The 21234-nt window shown below is 46.2% G+C and overlaps 1 protein-coding gene across 7 annotated transcripts in view; it reads left to right on the forward strand.

Annotated features, from left to right (window-relative positions):
• Positions 1-21234, forward strand: part of TBC1D5 (TBC1 domain family member 5) — a 2783701-nt gene that overhangs the window by 647980 nt on the left and 2114487 nt on the right. For 4 of the 7 annotated variants that reach the window (XM_069648897.1, XM_069648896.1, XM_069648895.1 and 1 more), the window contains one exon: positions 20527-20552. The exons of the other annotated variants lie outside the window; for them this stretch is intronic. The gene's annotated coding sequence lies outside the window, so the exon portion shown is untranslated. The remainder of the gene's footprint in view (positions 1-20526; positions 20553-21234) is intronic. 7 annotated transcript variants of the gene reach the window in all.

Consider the following 21234-nt stretch of genomic DNA (forward strand, 5'->3'; position numbering starts at 1 on the left):
TCCACATTGAGCTCGTATTAAATATTATCCTGTTTGTTATAAAGATAAAGTGCTTATCTAAAATGAGAAGACCGTCTAACTGCTCCGTGCCGCTAGTACGCAACTGGACTGCCTGAGACTCCAAGTGAGTAAAGATCACTCAGAAGGGGGCCGGCAAGCACAGGTGCGTCTGCGGACTACTGACTGGAAGATCAGAAAAATACAGTCAAATAATGATAATACGCACAAAAACTGACAATGGGGTGCCATACGTCGACTACTAAAGTGTCAAGACAAATCAATACACAAAAATAATAAGCCTGACACTGATTAATACTAGTTTCGATGGTGTAGAGCATCTAGCTGCATCACAGTTGATGCCCATCTTCTTCAGGACGGTGCGCTCTCTTTTTAAAAAGTGTTATTTTTTGCCACTTTATATTTGATATCTACAATTTGTGAGGCAATGATAAAACCGGTAATTAATGTTTACAAGCCGGAACCAATAATCACACCTAAAACAAGAGAAAATGAACACAAATCAGACAAAAAGAAGTTAAAAGGGAAGATCTGTGATTGATAGCAATGGGAACTTCTATCATTGTCCAAGTTCGGAAGAACCTTGAAACATGCAACGGGAGAAATGATAATTACCATTATCTCAACCAGACCGGCTGGTCCCAGTATCCTATGGATTAGTCCAGGAATATATGTAGGCCAAGCCGAAAGTAAATCACAATGGAATGAATGTGTGAAAGCAAGGACAAGAATATTTTGATGAGAAAATGGGGACAACAATGTCCCTAGTTTCTGAAAAATGAAGCACGAGAAAAGGAGGGGCTGCCAGTCCCCGGAGTGCAGATGACATAAGGACATATGGACATATGCCAGTCCCCATATAGCTAACTAGCTGATAAATTATCAACCTTTTTAGAGAAATAAGAACCATGTTACCAAAATGGCCCACGTGGTTCTACTAAAGTTCGATGGCCATTCATCCTGAGCATTCAGGCCTACCAAATGGCTTTGAGTGTTGTAAATCCACCAATATTCTCGAGTGGAAAGTCTATTGGCAGAAGAATACAGGTCCGGACCTTTCACAAGTTCTAGGGCCCACCACCGAAGATCATCACAACTATGATTGTGTTCTATAAAATGGGAGACAAGAGGTGAAGAAAGGTTGCGAGTCCTTATCCTGGACTTGTGTTCCGTGATTCTGAGTTTCACAGGTCTAGATGTCTTGCCTATGTAGGTCATTTCACATGGACACGTCACAGCGTATATAACATTCTTCGAGTTGCATGGGGTATGATCCCTAAGATTACAGGGCTTGTTGTTAATAATGACGGTACTAGTAGCCGTCGTTGACCCACATTGGCAACCGTAGCCACATGGAAAGTGGCCACAAATCTTGTTCATACCCAACATTTCGGTGATGGTTTTAGGTCCTTTTTTAACTTGGGACCTATCTGCTTGGGATAACCAGTTCTTGAGGTTCTTACCCTTTTTAAATGCATACATAGGAGGATCCAAATCCAAATTGTTCAGTTGTGGTAGGTGCCAATGTTTACTGATGGCATTCTTAATAGCCAAATGGTGGGTACTATAGGTCATGGCACAGACCATCCTTGGTAGCCTCTATGAGATAGTCTACTCTATAATGTCCGCCTGTGCCGGAAAATCCTTATTGTCCGTGCAGTTGCGTCTGGCCCTTAAGAATCGGCATTAAGGGATACGGATTGAGGGTGGAAACTTTCAAAATGGAGAATAGTATTTCTGCCGGTTGTTTTGCAATAAAGGTCTACCACAATTGGACCATCCTTAACCTTCAAAAGAAGATCCAAAAATGGAATATATGTATTATCTGCGGACATGGTAAATTGAAGGTGTTCATTTAAGGTGTTGATCCATGTAAGAAAATGTTCATGGTCACCTTTGGTTTTGTCCCAGATAATGATGATATAGTCTATATATCTTCTGTAGAAGATAATTGATATAGAGTGGCGTAGTTGGGGTGAATGAAGCGCCCATTGCGGTTCCTTTGATTTGTAAGAAGAAATCTTCTTTGAACCGAAAGTAATTTTTGGTCAAGACGATTTCCAAAAGGTCAGTGAGGAACTCGCTGGGGATCAGTTTGGGATTGCTTCTCATGTCCAAAAAGAATTTAATAATGGGCAGAGATTCTGACTGTGGAATATTAGAATATAAAGATTCTACGTCTAGAGTGATGAATAGATTGGTAACAGGGTCAAAGGGTTTGCATCTGTGGTGCCTGCCAGGTAGGTGGGGGTATCGACAGCAAGAGGTTTGAGAAAAAAGTCAAGATACTTCCACAGTGGCTCCAAAATGCAGCCACATAGAAACACTATCGTTCTTCCGGGAGGGTTAACACTGTTCTTGTGAACTTTGGAGAGAATATAGAATAAAGGGACCCTGGTCCCTTTGATGGTAAGAAACTGAAATTCTTTGGTACTCAAGATGTCAATGTCCCACGCCCGTGTGGCAAGGGCTAAAATCTCATTTTGTATACTATCTGTGGGATCCCCTCTAAGCCTTTGATAGAAAGTGGTGTTGTCCAACTGTCTCAACAACTCGGTGTCATAATAGGAGGAGTCACAAACAACCACACCCCCACCTTTGTCGGCTTGCTTAATGATAATAGAAGTATCCCCTTTGACATTTTGGAAACATTCCCATTCCCTCCTGGAAAAGTTGTAAGACCCATTCTGTTTGAGATCAAATGGAGCTGAAAAGATGGAATGGAAATCGCAAAGAACAGCCCGCTCAAATATGATGGTTTCATTTGAGACCATTTGGGAAGTCGGTGTAAATGCTGATTTCAATTTAAAAGGTGTATTGTTGTCTTTTTCAGAATCAATACTACTAGTCCCAAAATAGTCTCTTTGGCAGACTTTTCCAAAGAAAATCCAGAGTTCCGTTTCCAAATCCATTTGACTGGGGTTTCTCATGGGAATGAATGAGAAGCCTTTCTTTAGGATAGCAATCTCTTCTTGGGTAAGTATTCTATTGGAGATGTTGTACACTGCTGAAGGAGCAGTTATCGCCGGTACACTTTCCTCCTGGTCTGAAATACATTTTCTATTGACGGTGGCCCTAAATCGTTTGGAGGAAAAGGGAGATTAGGCGGTGGAAACTCACAGGCAGCACCACGGCCATGTACTATCTGAACAAGCAGGGGGGCACTCGCTCTCCAGGGCTATCCAGACTGTCCCAGTACTTTTGTAACTGGGCCCTCAAACCCAACATATTCCTACTATCACAACATGTTCCAGGGGAACACAATCTTCTGGCAGAGATGTGCACCTACCTGTAGAACACGAGTGGCGCTTGCAAGAGCCCATTCTACTCAATGTCTTTGCAGAATGGGTTTTTCCAGACATCCACTTGTTTGTGACTCTGAAGAACGCCCAATTGCCCACACTACGCCTCCAGGTACCCTCAGAGGCGGTCCAAAGGGAACTGTCTCTAGATAACACGATCTGGAAGTTTTGCCTACGCTTTTCCCTTATTCCCCTCAACAGGATAGTGCACAAGATGCACCAGGAACAAGTCACTATGATCCTGGTGGCGCCAATTTGGTCTCAGCAGCCATAGTGCTCTCATCTCATGAAGGTGCTAGTCTCCCCTCCAAGGAAACTGCGCCGCCAGTATAACATGCTGTCACAAGACCTAGGGAAAACACTACATCCGTGCCTCCAAACACTCAACTTAGCAGCTTGGCTCATGAAGTGATAGAGTTTGGGCACCTCCAACTACCTCAAAGATGTATGAGCATACTTAAAGAGGCACGAAAACCTAACACCAGGCATTGTTACTCCAATAAATAGAAAGTTTTGTCATTTGGTAGAGTGGTCGAAGTGTACCAAAAGAAGTAGTGGAACTATGTTCCCTGCTGGCCTGCCCTGGCTCCCCACAAACCCCATCACCACACCCCCTCTTACACACAATACAAACCCCCAAACACGTGCACCTGCTGTTTAAGGAAATGTTCAGTGCAATGCACTGAAAGTGCAAGCTGCAACGTCTTCCTACACTTTTATTTTAAACGAAACCATTCCGGAACGGTTTCTTTTTAAAGTAAAAGTATAGGAGCTGTAAAACGTAATTTAAAAAAGTAGAGGAGCACTGCTCCCGGCTGCTCCCGCTCACTTCGAACACTGATTTGGTACAATACTAAAAACATCAACCGTATTGACTGTTCACCTTAAGATATCGTCCTTTATCTAACACACCTTTTAGGCTCAGGACTTGTTTTTAATTTCCTGAAGGTCCACCTTGCAGCTCTCTCTGCATATACCACATATCAGAGCAAGGTTGCATGGTGGAATATTCCTGTGTTTAAAGCTTTTATGGAAGGGGTTAAGAGACTTCACCCTCCTATTTCCAACTGAACTCCCGGATGGGACTTGAATGTTCTCACAAGATTAATGGGACCTCCTTTTGAACCAATGCATAAGGCTAGTCTTAAGGCCCTTACCTATAAGACTGCCTTCTTGGTGGCCATTACCTCTCTAAGGAGAGTTGGTGAAATGCAGGCGTGGACCTCCCAGTTCAGGATCCATATGTAACTATTCAGAAAGATAAGGTGGTTTTGTGCACACACCCTCGTTTTGCACCTAAATTCATCTGTTTTATTTCAACCAATCAATCGAACGAACAAACGTTTTCTTTTCGTTCAGAACCCCACAAACTCAGCTGAAAGAAGCCTCCATACACTAGATTTTAGGAGAACGGTCATATACTACCTTGAAGAGATTAAACCTTTGAGAAAGACAACCAATTCTTTGTCTCTGTGGCAGCTGGCAGAGTACAAGTAGTTCAAATGGATTGTCAAAGGCATCACACTATGTTACTCTCTTGCCAAGAGAGACTTGCCCTTTATGCATAAGGCTCTACTCTGGCCACATGGGCTACCATGGCATTCATTGCAAATGTTCCTCTAGACTCTATTTGCAAAGCAACAACTTGGAGTTCTGTTCATACCTTCACCCAACACTACTGCTTAGACACACATTCTAAGTCTGATTATCAGGTGGGACATGCTGTGCTAAGACATCTCTTTGCTACTGTTCCTTCACACATCCTACCACCATCTCCTCGTACTGCTGGCTAGTCTATGGACAGCATCATATTTCTGATGATTGTATCTGCTTAGATCCACATGTGCCCACCCTTCCTCCACTCTTGGAGTAGAAGGAACATAGACATCTTACACCTTGTTTTTTCTGTACTTTCAAGCTTTTGTGAGGCTCACTCACTGCAGAACAAAAACAACGGGTGTTACCTCAACGCGTGAAGGATTTTGGGTACACTACACATCACGTTAGGGATAGTGTTACATTCACGCCCATGTCGACGCTCCTTTTTGATTTTTGAAAAAAAGATGAAATACTCCACGATTACCAATAGATGTCAGACTACATGCACGGCATGTGAATCTAAGCAGATACAAACATCAGAAATACGATTATGGTGAGTAATGTATGGCTTATTGCTCCCAAACGGCTGGGAAGCACGGTTCAGACAGCACTGTGGAACTGAACTCGATGAAATAAGCTCTTGATGACACCCACTTCGGCTAGATATTTCATACACAAAACTACAAAATTATCATACATTTTATTTATATTTTTAAGGCAGGTCACAGGAGCTGATTGGTGGGACTACGTCAATCCCCTATATACAAATAAATGTTAAGTGACCCTGATTGGGCAATACACCTTTTGACCGAAATTACATTAACATGCCTCGTGAGGTCACAAACCTTTCCACACTGCCCCACAATTACGTGATGGTGATGTGTCGAAAAACACTTGCCATTGGTTGGCAATGCCCAATATACAAAGGGATATACTGCTGCATACTAATGTACCAGAACATCTTGACATGGCCAGGGCCGAGACATTCACACCGAGCCTGACCAATGATGTGCCCAGTGGACATCAGCAAGGACACTGTAAAATGTTGCACCCTATAGACACTGAAATCGGTGTCTCCCGATTGGATCCCTGTCACGCACCCCATTGCTCTGGCCCTCAACTCCCTTCTCACGCCTTGCTGCCAAGTGTAGTCTGAAAAATGTATACCACACCGTGGCTGGATTTTAATTAACTGTGTTTTATTTCTATTTCTCTGCTAATTCTTCTCGCACACCCATGTTCCTAGCTCGTTGGCTTTGGTAGTGTCTCTGGAGAGCCTTTGCTGGGACTGTATTCTACTGGGAAACGTAGTCTTGTGATATTTTTGTGCACTGTTTCTGCTGACTATTCCAAACAGCACACTGCTGTCACCGCAGCCTGCAGTCCTATTATGAGCTTTGTGCTAAGATGCTTTCCTAATGTGGGCTTACAATAAAATGGCTTCTCTACTGTTAACATATATTGCTCAAAGCTCCCCCACAACATCCCGGGCCCCCACCCTGTGCCCACTCTGTGCAAACTACCCCGATGTGACTGTCCATGTCCCTCTTGATGCTGCCACATTGGCAGCGTTGAATCGGGACCTTTACAGCACGCTCATGCATCTGCAAACTCCAATTAGTCTGGAACTAGGCTGGCGTGACACTCAACTGACCAAGGGACACAAAAAAACACCCAAGCAGTCTGCTCAAATGGCTCTGGCTCATCATCCTGGGGTATCTGAAAAGCAAATGGCTATTCCAGCCACACAGAGGAGCGTGAGAGCCTGCACATGTCTCATCAACCTCCCCCTTGCTTTTGATCTTCCTTATTTGTTTATTGAGCTCTCTCTGTATTAGGTGCCTGTCTTTCGGAAAGGTCTTTCTCTGAACATCAGATCTTTGGTTGACCACGTTCACCACAATGCCCTAGCCCTGTTATCCTCCATGTCTTTCCTGCCTGCTATATGGTGTCTTTGTAGTGTAATATTGGAGCTCCACGGACATGCGGTTGATGCGTCTTCCTGAGTCTGATTTGGGTTGGGGTGAGCAGGTGAACCCCGAGTTCCTTTCTGACGTCCTTCAGTTCGGGTTGTTTCTGGGGCTCTTCTAGCTATCTATTCCAGGTACCAGAACGTTCACCTCTTTGTGAAGGCTTTGAGAGAAGCTAGGTATCTCACGAAGGTTGTGCAGGCTACTTTCATGGTGAACCCAAGCACCCGCGTGCTTGTGACCTGGGGCGACCTGGAAGATTCCCGCCAATATCTCTTCGTCGCAGCCGCATTTCCCTCCAGTATTTAGTGGGAACCAAATGCCCATGTAAATGAGTCCAAGCACGTGTTCACCCCAAAAGGAGAAAGCTTTTAAACAAGATCATCATTAGGACAAGGTGGTTGGTAGAGAGTGCAGCCTCGTTCCGGGACACGATTTCTGTGGAGCGAAGAGGCCATCTATCAAACGGCTCTTTCCTACGACGAAACCACCCAAAGCGTTTTACAGTACAACCTTTTAAATGCACTTTGAGGACCTCCTCCCCGGGTGGGGCCTCCTTTTATCGTCCTGTCCTTGGAAGGCGAGTTTGAATCGGTCCTGCTGGGGCTCGAACACACAGGCTGCACCCCTACTCCCCCTGAGATGTGGTCTGCTCTGCAGGAAGTGCGCAATGGATACAGTGCTGAGAGGCGGGGAGCGAGTGCCTGCCTCCCTGTCAGAGAGGCATTAAAATGCAGAAGGCGCCTGCTGGGCCCCGCGCGCCTCGTACACCTTCTGCTGTGCGCTCCATGAGACGGCCTCCTTAACACACCGGCCTCGAGTCCCAGCAGTACCTTTACCCCGTCAGGCCCAGGGCTCGGCGCCTTCTCGGCTTGATTTATTTAGTCGGGTGTGTTGTTTGCTTTGTGTTGGCTGCTTCTGAAGAGCTCGACAAACATTTAGATTTGCAAACGAGAGACAAAGGCGTACTATGGATTGAGAGGCTTGGCCTTCGACTGGGAGATAAAGGGAAAGGCTACGGCCAGTGGACGTGTACGCAAGAAGCAGTGGAACTGTGTTCCCTGCTGGCCTGCCCCTGCCCCCAAAACACCCCATCCCCTGCCACGTGCAATGCGAACCCCCAAACAAACACACCTGCTATTTAAGGGAACGTTCAGTGAGTGCAGAGCACTGAAGTGCAAGTTTCAACTTCTTCCTAGACTTTTATTTTAAAACTATACCATTCCGGAACCGTTTAGGAAGAGTACAACTTTTTTTTAAAGTAGAGCACTGCTTCCAACCGCTCCCACCGACTTTGACCACTGGCTATGGCCCAGAAGAACTGCCAGGTGGTGTGCCCTGGCAACAGTGGAGAGACTTTGCAGAAAATATTGGGGGAGACATGACCTCTAAATGAAAGGGCCCCTGCCAAAAGAGTGGGACAAAATGGTGTGCCACAAAGGATGGAGTGGGGGACAAACACCCTTTCCCCCCCTAAAATGACACCCATGTTTGGCAGGAAAAGATGCAGAGAAATGAAAGGCTCTGTCCAAGGCAAACAGAGTTGCCTTTTCCTAGCAGGTAAATAGGCTGAGGCAAGAAGGAATGGTTCCTTCCCAGTAACACTGAAAAGTGTCACAGCCGAACAGGGAAAAATACTCGGGGGGGGGGGGGGGGGGGGGGGTTACCCAGCACACTCAAAGGTACTGGCCCCTGGCAGGGAACTATGTCGAGAGGGGATATGCTCTTTTCCGAGACAAATTTAAAAGTGCCATTCTGTGGTTGAGAGACGTGATGCGGGAGCATGCTCTGCCGCAGAGAAACTGCCCGCCGCTCTGTCCTAGGAGGGAAAGTGCCTTGGAAAGAGCCTTGCTCCAGAAAGAGGGGAAAGGCTCCATCCTAGAGAATCTAAAGATGCCATGGCAGGGAAAGATGTTGAGAGCGGGAAGGCTGTCTTTTTCAGGCACACTAAAAGGTGCCATGCCCTGGCAGGGAAATGGCCTTGGGGAGGAAGGGTCCTTCAAATACATACTGTAACTTGCCATGTTGTGGCGGAGAAAGGCTTGTGTCCCAAGCAACCTGCCAGGTGCTTTGCTCTGGTTAAGAGGAGAAAGGTTCCGTCCCAGGCAAACTGAAATGTGCTGTGGCAGGGAAAGGCTTCACTGTAGCGAACTGGCAGGTACCATGCCCTGGCAGGGAAAGAGGCTAAGGGGGGAGTGGGAACACTGTCGAATCCAGGAAATGTATCACTCCCCCCCCCCCTCCTCAAGGAGGAGCCACTCCCTTTGGAACTCGGGAGGTGAGTCCTCTGCACTGAACATCCTCTAGAGGACCGGGCAAGTGGGTCCCCACTAGGGTGACCCCCCTCTTAAAGGGCAAGGAATCCCAAAGCGGGGTTTTCCTTCACCTTCCTTTAACACAGATCCCAGGTGTTTGTTGGCTATATGAGAATTATGCAGGGCAGTAATGTACATGGCCTTTTAAAAGTGGACGGTTGGTTACTGACCTGTTGTTGCTGCCCTTGCATGAAGAGGGAAACCAATGGATTCTCCCAACTTGTTATAGGGAGGAATAGCCAAGCAGCCCAAGCCAGGCTAAGATACAAGATACCCCACGAGGGGGGTGAGAAAAAACCAACCCTAAGCCAGGGTGAGAGAGGAAGTATCTCAAGTCGGGAAAGCAAGAAGCATCCTCAAGCCGGCTGAGGGAGAAGAAATCCCACGCCGGGGTAAGCATCAACCTTTTTCCGTCACAGAGTGCAGATGAGTGGGTAGCCCTTCTCCCATTTCCCTTGACCCACCCCCCCCTTTTTTAGGCCGCTTGTCCTTCTGTGTTTCTTCCTTTTTCGCACTCCTTGCGCTCGTGTCCCCCGCCTCTGCCCGCTTCTCGGATCTATATGTTTTTGCTTTTTCTGCTGTGTTGAAACCTAGGCCTTTTTCCAGCCTTTCCAGGTGATTTTCTTTTCTGCTGTGTGTTGAAATATTTGCTTCTCCCTTACCGGCTCTCAGGGCTCCCCTGGCCCCCCCCTCCCCTACATCACCTGGTGAGTTGTCTGGATGACCTCTCTGTGAGAGTCTCCTCCAACTGGTGTTCCCCTGCTCCTCCTGAACTTTAAGGACATTTCCTGCATTGCTCCATCCTTAGGGATCTCTGCGATCACTCCTTGTCACTGTGCTCCTTCCTGCTTCTCCTCAAGCACTCCCTTGTGCACCCTCTCCTCACTAGTGCAAATTAACCTGTTCACTTGCACTTTATGTTCCCTTCTCCTCCCACCCACCTTATCATTACCCTTAATCTCCATCCCCCTCTCCCTTGTTTCTGTTACCACACTTGCATGATCCAAATTGTCTCACGGCCTAGTAGAAACGTAATTGTTTGTCTTCTTACCTGCTCATCCCATCCTATTCTTCCCGCTCCCCTCCTACACTTCCCTTCCTCCCCATCCCCCTCTTTTTTGTTACTGTACTTGCCCGCTCCAAATTGTCTCACAACATAGTAGGAACGTTGTTTGTCTTCTCCCTGTTAATCCCCAACCTACATATCCCCTCTCCCCTCTTCTGTTACTGTACTTGCAGGATCTGAATTGTCTCATGACCTAGTCAGAATGTTTTCTTTCCTGAACCCCCCCCTCACCCTCGCTTCCCCTCCTCCCCGCTCCTGCATTCTTGTTGCAGCTCTTGCATGTTCCGAATGTTTCAAGACCTAGTAGGGACTTTTTTGTTGTTTTCTCCCTGTACCACTCCCACCCCCTCCCTTATCTTGATGCACCTTGAAACATCATTTGGCTGTATAGGCGCATTATAATTGCAACAGCCTCTTTCTAAATCTGCCTGCTTCGCCTCTCCGCCCTCTGCAACTCATCCAGAACAGGACTGAGACTTGTCCTTGGCCTCAAGCCCAGGGATTGTATCTCTCTAGGACTGAAATCTCTGCACTGGCTCACAGTGGCTGAGAGGATTAAGTTCAAAACCCTCTGCATTGTCCACAAGGCCGCCTGGGGCCTCAATACCTTCAGCTCTCTCTTCCTAAATACCTTCCTTCTCGATCTTCGCTCTCCGCTTCCAACTCCCTCAGGGACCGTCGCTTCTCCAAGCAACAAGTTGGGGGTAGATCTTTCTTCAGCTGTGGCCTCTCTCTGGAACAGCCTCCCTGCTTCCCTGAAGATTGAGGAGAATCATCTCCAGTTCTGGAAGCACCTCAAAACCTTTCTCTTTGCTTCTGCTTTTTCTCTTCCTCTTCCCCTGCTGACTTCCTGGCTGAAACTGAAACTGCACTGGTTACCTGGCCACCCTCTGATCTCGGGTCCAGGTCATCCTCCCCCGCCAGTCACACACCTGCACTGCCTTCCTGGCAACCCCTGCACTTGGGGACTGTTTTCTGTATCCCTGCAATCCCACTACCAGCACTTGACACCTGTTGTCTGCACTTACCCTTGCACTTGCCACCTGATGGCCGTACTTTTACTTATTGTTATTTATTTTTTTATCTCATGTACTGCACTTTTCTCTCCCGCCTTCCCATGCACTTGCGCGATCTGAATGACACCTGGCCTAGTAGGATTGTTGTCTGTCTAACCTCTGTTCCCCCTCCATTGCCTCATCGCGCCTTGAAACACTTGTGTATAGGCGTGTTATAAATGCCATATCATATCTTAAAGGGATAGTCCAATAAAAAAATGTATTTTAAAAATAGATAGGCAACATTAAAAAAAATAAAACTAGCACTTTTTTTAAAAAAACCTTGCTATGTAAAATTTAGAGCTATTCAAGCTCAAAATTCGCAAAAGCAAGCACATGGGCGCACTTACCGAGATTCAGCTGCAGCTTTCCTGCTCTGGTCTCCGGTCCCGGTCCTCCGCGTACAGCACCAATGAAGGAAAAGCCACCCAGCGGTAGCTTTTGTTTACTACAGCTGGCTGGCTTTTTCTTCATTAGTGCCGCAAAAGCAAAAGCCAGCACAGGCGGGCATCCATTTCACAAAATGGATGCGCCCATGTGCTTGCTTTTGCGAATTTTGAGCTTGAATAGCTCAAAATTTTATATAGGAATTTTTTTTTAAAAAGTGCTAGTATTATTTTTTTAATGTTGCCTATCTATTTTTAAAATAATTTTTTTTACTGGACTATCCCTTTAAATACCCAATAAATGAATAAATAAAAATAAGGCTCGAGCACTAAGACACAGAGTTGGGAAGTACCCCAAACAGGGCTGACAGCATTAAAAACCCAAGATGAGGTGTGAGAAGTCAAGCACCAAGGTGGGGAGCGAGAAGCAGGACCCCAAGACAAGGCGCGAATAAGCAGGGAGAAGTAGCAGATACCCCAGGGCGGGGTGAAAGATAATATAGCACAGGGCTGAGAAATTAAAGGCCAACCCACAGGAACCGAGACTGCAATGAGAGAAGGCCAGAAAGAATACAGTGACATTGGGAAAACCTGAAGTATGAACTATGCAACCTGGGAGAAGATATACAACTATTTTGTGTGGGGGCTAGGGTCAAGCACCACCAGGGAAAGAGGAAGAGTTTCAAGACATTCTGAACTGTGTAATCTGGCATGTAGTCTGATAGTGACCCGAGAAATATTTGGGTGGGTCTCAAAAATCAGCCACCATTTACAGCATTTGGAAAAAAGCCCTTGTAGACCCTTCTGGTCGAGTTTACATTTCTGTATAAATGCTATGGCCAGATGCTAGGGTAGATTAGGTTTGGACAGTGTGACAATTTGCAAGGTATCATCCCTTCTCGTCAAGGGGGGGGGCTTTTCCATGAGGCTAGGGAGGTGCGGCTGCTACCCAATAGTCCCCCTAGGAGTGGTTTAATGCGGGAGGACCTCATGGGGAGGGCTCCCCCTCTGGCGATAAGAAGTATCAAGTAGGGTACAGCCCATTGAACAATGTCACTTCCCAGCATTCCCTAGCCTAGCCCCGCCCTCCATTCAAAACCATTTCAATGAGAGTAAACCCATGTATTTCTGTAGTACATGGGATATAGCCAGAACAGTACATACTGAGATGAGGAAGAACACAAGAACAATGAAGAATTACCAACTCTTATGTTCTGCCACAAGGTGGCTCACCGGAGGCATGAGGAATGCCAAAGAGACATTGACGTGTGGATGTTGCACCGGGGCACAGTCCCTGGGATAAAAAGGAAAGGGAAGATGGGCTTGTGTGTGTCTGATTGTAGGGAATCCAGGAGCCTGCTGGAGACCGGGGGTTTTTAACTCTGAGTGAGGTCTGGAAGAAAGGCTGTGCAGAGGACGCCGGCAGCAGGCTGCGAGAGACCATTGTGAATATATTCTGAGGAGAACTTCCTTGTCACAGTGGCAGATATAAGCCCACTGACCACTGGAGAAGTGTCTGGGACCCCAACATAAGTAATTTGGGCATCCAAGGAGGTAGCAAAGATAAATCCCTTGATTACCAGAGAAGAGTTTGGGACTTTGCTAATACCAAGAGAGTGTGGCAAAGTATACACCAAGTGGAAAGATGTGAAAAAGAAATGTTCAAGCACCAGGAGAAGGGAGTCATTCTCCTGGAGAAGAAACCAAAGCCCTAGGAATGTACTTAAGAGATGCCAGGGGAAGGGAGACATTCCCCTTGGCCTTACTGTGAACTGTACAGACCTATACCAGGAGAACGGAGTCATTCTCCTGGTGCAGAACGTGGCGTTGTGCAAAGATTGTGTGGAACCAGAAAACCAGGGGAAGGGAGTCATTCCCCTAGCACCCTTTGTGTAAGAGACCATTTGTTTGAACACTACGGGAATATGAGGAGAAGGGACTCATTCTCCTGAAGAAGGAACGTTCTGTTGGAGTATTCTTTAATTGTAGTGTAAGGGATAGAAGGAGGTTGTGACACAGGACAGAGTTTGATTTTGACAGACATTCTGACAGATCCTTTAGTATTAGTTTGAGACAGGGAAACACCTCTTGGAAAATTGGGATAGTGAGGTTCTTTTTCACATAATAAAGTTTATAACCCCCACCATGTAACCTTTGTGTCAGCTTCCTTCTTCGACACCCTTACAACAGAGAACAGATTTTGGTATTCTACGACATCCTGACTAGCACTGTTTTGTTATTTTCTTCAGTAGGATAGGGAACCCACGTCCTCATAAGCAGGGACAGGAGAGGCCTCATTTCCTTTAATAAAACGTACCAAGTTTCAAACATGACCTCTTGTCCGTCTTCTATGTCTGCCTTACCAGCACACTGTGAGTGGTCTGAAATATTTGGCGGACAATTTTGTGAAGGTTTTTCAAAAGATGCCATTTTATTAACTCAAAGGTGGGATAAACGCCTCACTTTCCCCGTCTTGAGGATTTCCCTGCCTAAAATAAACTAAATAAAATGCTCTAACGAAAGGGTTCTGTCCCTTACACATATACATAAAATAACTCAATGTAATGTATGGCAGTTCAAATGCAACAAGTATAACCGGTAGGCTCACAGTACAATAACTGTCACTCTTTATAATCTGGCAGAATTGCCCTTCCCCAGATTCAAGCAACATTTTGAACAGTTCCAAAACAATAAGGAAATCCTGTCTTGTAAGAAAGTGCCACCACAGTTCTTTGTGATTCCAACTTGATAACGAAGGTTCCAGCCCTGCAGAATTGTTGAACATGTTATTTCTCTTCCACTTTTAATAGTAAGAACTCAAATAACCGCCTTTGCTTAAACCAAGGACTCTTCCTTACTTGATTAGCATCAACATTGATTGTCTTTGTCAAGGTTGTTCTATAACACTGTATTTCTTTAGAAACCCTTAGATACTTCTGCATCAGTTTATATAACACTTTCTTCAGCAATGAAAGTTTGTCAGGATAATTTGTTAACTCCACTTCATAGCACTTAATCAGCTTCCACCTGGTTTACTTCCATGCCGAGCCTAGTACTTAAGAGTTCTCTGTTCGGCTATACTCCCTAGCGCACGCAGCATAAAGAGTTAATAGAACCTCTGACCTGGTATACTCCCCTGCCAGGTCAGCAAATTACAAACAAGTAGTAGATCCGTGGTTGAGATCAGCTTACAAAAGCTTTGCAATGTCTCTTGCTTCACAACACCAGGTTTTGAGAAATTCTTCAGTAATGCAAGATTCACATTGGTGTTCCTTTATTATACTTTTGTCACTTCCAACACCTCTGCAATTTATGCTCCTCTCCTTCTGAAGAACCTTTACTAGGAGGGCAGCCTTCTTGCCACTTTGGTTTCCCCACTTCTTCATCAACCAAACACTGACAATGATATGGTCTTATTCTGATTCTTCCTTGGCTTTGGCACTGTGGGTTTATACCAGCTTCTGTTATGCACGTCTTCAAACGTGGGCAATAAGCTTTACACACTCTGGACTTTCATTCGACCCCTTCTGTCTTTGGCAATGTGTGTTGGTTTTAAATTGCCTTGCTTTAACTTTCTTTTGCGACGGGTAATGGTAGTTTGCATTTGGTTTTGACATTTTTGGCCCATCTTGCAGCTGGGTTTTAAATAAACTTGCATGCTTAAAGTTAGTCAATTGATTTTACAAAATAATGTTTATCTGTGCTTTCTGCCAGTTTGATATTCAAAATTGCCTTCTTTAGTTTTTTTCTCTACATAATTGTTTTCTAATGTTTAAAGTACCTGCTCTGAGCACGTGAGCAGTCACAGAGCGGTCCAATGTCACAGTAGCTTGGTGAACTCACCGGGTAGGGCCTGCACGTTTTCCTTTGCTGCTTCCTGGTCTTCAGCCTCAGCTGCTCCTCGCCGTCATGCAATCTGCTGCTTCCAGTATGCCGCTGCCCGTGCCACTCGCACCTGGAGCTTCCTCTGCTCCGAAGGCTCTCCGGTGCTCACCTGTCACCGGAGACATCCTTGTTAGGGGGGAAGCTTTTGAAACGTTTGCTTCCCGCTGCGTAGACCCTGCAGTCCAGATCTCCAGGCGGAAAAGCTTCCTTCTCCGCTGCGCGACCTCTGCAATTAAGGCTTCTGGAGGCGAAGACCCTCTCAGGACCAACAGGTATGTGGGAATGTATTACTTTTATATCGTAAGATCTTGGTCTGTCTAGAAGCAAGCTGTTTGTGGATCGAAACACCATGATAACGCTGGATTACACCACAGGTGTTATTGAATTAAAAACCCTGTGCTGATTTGTTCGAGTTTACACATGAAAACTTTAGCAAACCCCTTTCTGTAAAAAAGCAAAAAAAAGTTAATTGTGGCATTTGGATTGGTTTAAACAGACAGCTTTAGCGACATATTGGGCTTCATTACGACATTGACGGTAGCTGTACCGGTGTCGTATTTTACCGGCACCCGGCAATGAGGATCTACCGGGGCATTCCAGCCCCGGCGGACCCGTTACATCCTCGTTGGCGGGTGCCGGTAATAATTACTCCCCATTCCCATTGAGCCCTATTGGGCCCTATTGGGCTCAATGGGAATGGGGAGGTCGGATGCACCGGTACTATTTGTGAATGGTGTCGCGGTGCATCGGACATGCTCTGCTCGCGGGTGCCAGTCAGACCTGCACCAGGCACCCGCGAGCAGAAATTGTAGTTTGCCAGTCCGGTAGTAATGGCACCATTAGCTTATCGGCTCCTTTACTACCGTACCGGCAAACTTGTAATGAGGCCCATAGTCTACTTAAAGACTTAGCCGAGGAAGAAAATAATTGGGAACTTTGCCACTGCACTTGTCTATTTTTCTTGATGCCCGATTGTGCCATACTTTTTAAAGATTGGCTTTCAATTTACTACCTTCCAGTGAAATTCTAGGGATTCGAATCAGGTCAATTTCTCAGATGTCCCATTGTACATTTTGTAAGGTGCCTGATCAAACTTAAACATTGTAATGCTAGATTGCTGCGTTTTGGAGAGTTTGTACAAGATGGCGCCTTCCTCCTATGACCGGAGTTCTGCTCACGTTTATTTGCAGGCATTCAGAACCCACTGACTTTAGCAGCAGTTAGATTTCCCAACTGTGTATTGCCCTGAGTTTTGAAAATGTAAAGAAAATGATAATCTCAAGATTTCTTTTCTGCAGGACTTATAATTTTTCTCTATCTTTTGTTCCCCTTTTTTCGCTTTTGTGCATTAATTTCGTACTTGCGATTCATTTTAAATTTTGTAATGAAGTTTTGAATGCTCGGAATGACTTAAATGCTGTATTTTTTTTTTATTTTGTAATGCCATATTTGTATACTTTGCAGCGATAGGTTGTGAAAGGTTTTAATCCATCTTTACACAATAATTATAAAAGTATTTTCCCAATCAGTTCATCCTTGATGCCTGCGTATTGCCAGTACACTCCAACTGGGCAGTACAGCGCTTCACATCCCGATTCTCAAATTGTCCTCTTGGCCCCATCTAAGTCCGCACCCCATTTTTCGCTCGATGTGTGTGAGCGAGCGAATCTGCATTTCTTTGAGTAATGTACTTTTATTTTAGCATCCCACCTTCCCGCGGTTTGTTGTCCCTTTCACGTCCCTTTTAAAGATGTTCTGCAGTATGCCTCTCTCCCCTCTCCCACACGATGCAGGAATCGCCACTTTACAGAGCCACTTTCCCTATCCACTTTCTGCCCTAGGACCTGTCACTTGCTTCAGGTGACAATGTGTGAGGGTATTCTCATGACAGAGCAAAGCAGGTGCAGAGGTCCAGGGCAGATTCCAAAACTTACATGGACATGGGGTGATGGTGTGAGCCATCAGAAGGGGAATTGTACTCTCTCACCCCTTCAGGTTTCTGAACAGGTTTAGGCACTTTTGGGAAAAACTCAAACCACTGTACGCGAATGTACACTCTTGTGCGCATCCTGAGCACGAAATCAATGTGCCAAAATCTTCTGAGTGCTTAGAGAAGAGTCGTGCCCCATTCAGAGAAACCCAGCTAGGAGGTGCTCAGCCGAAGCCCGCGATTCTGTATAACTGCTCCTTTAGGGCCAGGCAGCCTAGCTACTTGCTACAGAAGACTCCCATGTCCATCGATAGCACAGTGTAGGGGTAGCCGCAGTCAAACTAATAAGCAGCCCATATGAGTCCCTGCAACACAGGAATGTGGCACTGTCCGGTGGGGGGCGCGTTATGCCTAGTTTGCCGGCTTGACCACTCTCCCTGTGATGAGGACTTGGACCTGCTTGTGCCAGAGTAATGCAGTATATTACACTGTTGCTTTGTGCAAAAGACGCAAGTATGAAGGCGATACTGGCCTCTACTCATCAAACACACACACACACACACCTCTCTCTCTCTCTCTCTCTCTACCTCTCGCTCTCTCTCTCGCTACATGGCTCGTAATACTGGTGTCAGATTCGCCTCGAAGCACCCCCAATGCTCCCAGATGAGGAGACTGAAGTTCAGGCATAGGCCCAGCATCCCGCAACATGAATATGTGGACAGTAGACGCTGGGTCTTCAGGTCTCAATGATGTACCACTGTCTCTGTGGGGCAGCGCAAGGCAAGGCGCCTACATGCCCACGTTTGCTGGCACTTCCTCCCTCTTATCTGAACACACTGCCTTGGCATGATACACGCACCACCACTCCTTGCCAAGCAGCCAAATCAGTGGGCACTGTGATCGAGGCACCAGCATGACTGACTGGTTCAAACGGAGCCTTTTGCCTACTCCTATGCACACTGGCGCTCTGCCCAGTAATCTCTGCCATTACCTTGCCTTGCCACCCCACCAGTGTTCTACTAATGGGCCCAGTGGCACTTCTGACAGTCGCGCCCTGCCGCATCGTCAGCCCTGGACCCTTGACACTGTCGCCATCGCTCTCGTGCCTTTAAAGATGCTGAGTGTGCAGCTTCAGGGTCGCAAATGGTTTCCTCTGCCGGCTCCCAGGTGCAGCCACGTTTTGACTTTGGATTGGTCTTCCAAGGTGATGCTTTACGCTGGAATGGGGTGCCCACAACTTCACAGTACGTTCGATCGGACTGCTGACAGTTACCCCTTAAGTGCCGGGCTATTATGCTAGTCTATGCAAAAAGGACGAGCGTAAGTCCCAAGGACGAGATCTGTCTTTGAACTCGGGTCTACCCATACTTACTGCTTGAGCCACAGGCATTGATGCCTCTCCTGTGAACTGTATTATTAATATTGGGTTTTCAGGCCTCATCATTTGCACTTCCCACTAGCCATTGTCATGCAACAAATGACTGCTGGCGAGTAGGATATGGTCTGCTCTGAGCATGTGCAGAAGTGAGACGCTGAGTTACTATTTTATGCCCAGCTACCAGCTTGTGACTTGAAATTCTTACCTGCTGTTTTTGATCAATTTTGTGATTGCATATCTCCCTGAAAAACAGCAGTGCCTTGTTCACGTTGTGGAGAAACAAACAATAAAATAGAAAGGGGTGAGCGCAGGAGCCAGTCAGCCTCTTCATGGTCAGACTTTCTTGGCTGTGCCCTCGCCCAGTGTCTGTTTCTGTGGAGGCTCTCAGATGTCAGAGAGATGGTAAATTAGGCGACTCCATTGGCCCCAAAGGGTCGAGTTTAAAAGGTAAGGATGCATGGTCCTTCTCTGGGCCTAGAGGGTCCAGTATCCAGATACCGTGGTGGCGGGGCTATGATGGTCCTTCTGTGAATCTAGAGGGTCCAGCATCCAGACACCGTGGTGGCGGGGCTATGATGGTCCTTCTCTGGGTCTAGAGGGTCCAGCATCCAGACACCGGTGTGGCAGGCTATGATGGCCCTTCTGTGAGTCTAGAGGGTCCAGCATCTAGATACCGTGGTGGCAGGGCTATGATGGTCCGTCTCTGAGTCTAGCGGCTTGAGCATCGAGACACTGTTGTGGCGGCGCTATGATGGACCGCAAATCCAGCAGTGCTTCCACACAGTCCTTGAGTTGGGGTGTCAGCTGACCCCCTCTCTGTAAGGGACATTTGGGACAGAGGGGGAAACTCAGCCTCTGATCCTAGAAATCCATTCATTCAAACTATTTGGTGGCTAGCAATGAATGGGAGTCCCAAAAATCCTTTCAAATTTAGAGTCAAGTCCCAGAGTTTGAATCTGGATGTGTATTCGAAGTCAAAGCCTCTGATACCATTTCACACGAGTTTCATCCGGGCAGATTTTGGGCTAACAGAGGAAAACACAGGGTACTTGGTATGCTCCCCTCCTCTATTCTGACGTTGAGAGTTTTGTGGTCTCAAGGAATCGGAGAAACGTTTAATAACCTGTCTGGGAAAATACGAAAATCACAAAAGGCCTTTTGCCAGAGTCACAGTATAGGACTTTTGACCACACTCGCCCCGTATTTTGCCCCGTCTCTTCGGCACATTTCTTCCCCATTGAGGGATAGTAGTTGTGTGAGCTTTTTTAATTCACTCATTGAAATGCAGCGCTTCAGTCCATTTCTTTCAGGTACTTTGTCAGGGGTGGGGGTTGGGAGGGCAGTACTCCTTCCACAGAAACCCCTGCAAAAAGCGCATGGAAATCATACATGCAAAATAAGTTTGACTACAATTGCATTCATTGAGGAACACCGAAAGTTCTGCTTTGTTTCTGGCTCATTCCGGAAAGTGTGTGTAGGGCAATCCAGAACAGGAAATGCCATGTAAACTATTGCTTCCATTCCATGTTCCTTATGAAGAGAACTGCTGTTCTGCTCGTGTGTGTTCATACGTAAAATAACCGAATATTAACACTTAGAATTCTCTTGTCTGTTTCCTTTAGATCGAACAAGCAACTAGAATCCTAAGGTAATTATCAAATGTGCTCATTTGTTGCTGCCACTGTTTGCTCTTTTCATCTTTACGCATTACGAGCAGAGGCCATGGTCGTCCATGGTGGTCCACCGCAAGACCTTTGTGCATTGTGTGAAGATGTGGCCAGCCTGACCAGCTGCGGCTGTTCCTATTGCGCTTTAGGGAGAAATCTTATCGTTGGGTTTCTGCCTAAAAATGCCACCACATTCCAATGCTAAGATGGGATTAGTGTGCATTGATTAGCAATCAGTTGGAATAGTGGCGACCATATATGTCTCCCACTCTGGGCTCCTTCTAAGATTTGCGGGGCACTGGGTGTCCACCTGCTCTACATATGTGGTGACACCACAGGAGCTGATGTCCTAGAAAGTGACATCAGTCATTGCTCCTCAATTGAAATATGGGAAGTGATTAAAAGAGCAACAAAGGCCGCCAGGAGCATTGCTTCGAAAGGGCTTTACAAGATTTTTTTCAGGGCCTTCTTTACGTTTATTTGTAAAAAGTCGGTTATTATCTGAGTAAGAGTAAATATGTAGAAATAATCGGCTAAAACGTGCACGCTGTGTTCACTTTGTGCTACAAAAAAACCCTAAGAATGGCTGCATACAGTACGTTCTGTTTCTATGATTACCGTTCCACATGTTAGCTTTGTGGTGCTACTGTCATTTGTTCATAT

The sequence above is a fragment of the Ambystoma mexicanum genome, chromosome 2q (genome assembly GCF_040938575.1).
Source record: "Ambystoma mexicanum isolate Mex_15411 chromosome 2q, UKY_AmexF1_1, whole genome shotgun sequence".
Taxonomy (NCBI): Eukaryota; Metazoa; Chordata; class Amphibia; order Caudata; family Ambystomatidae; genus Ambystoma; species Ambystoma mexicanum.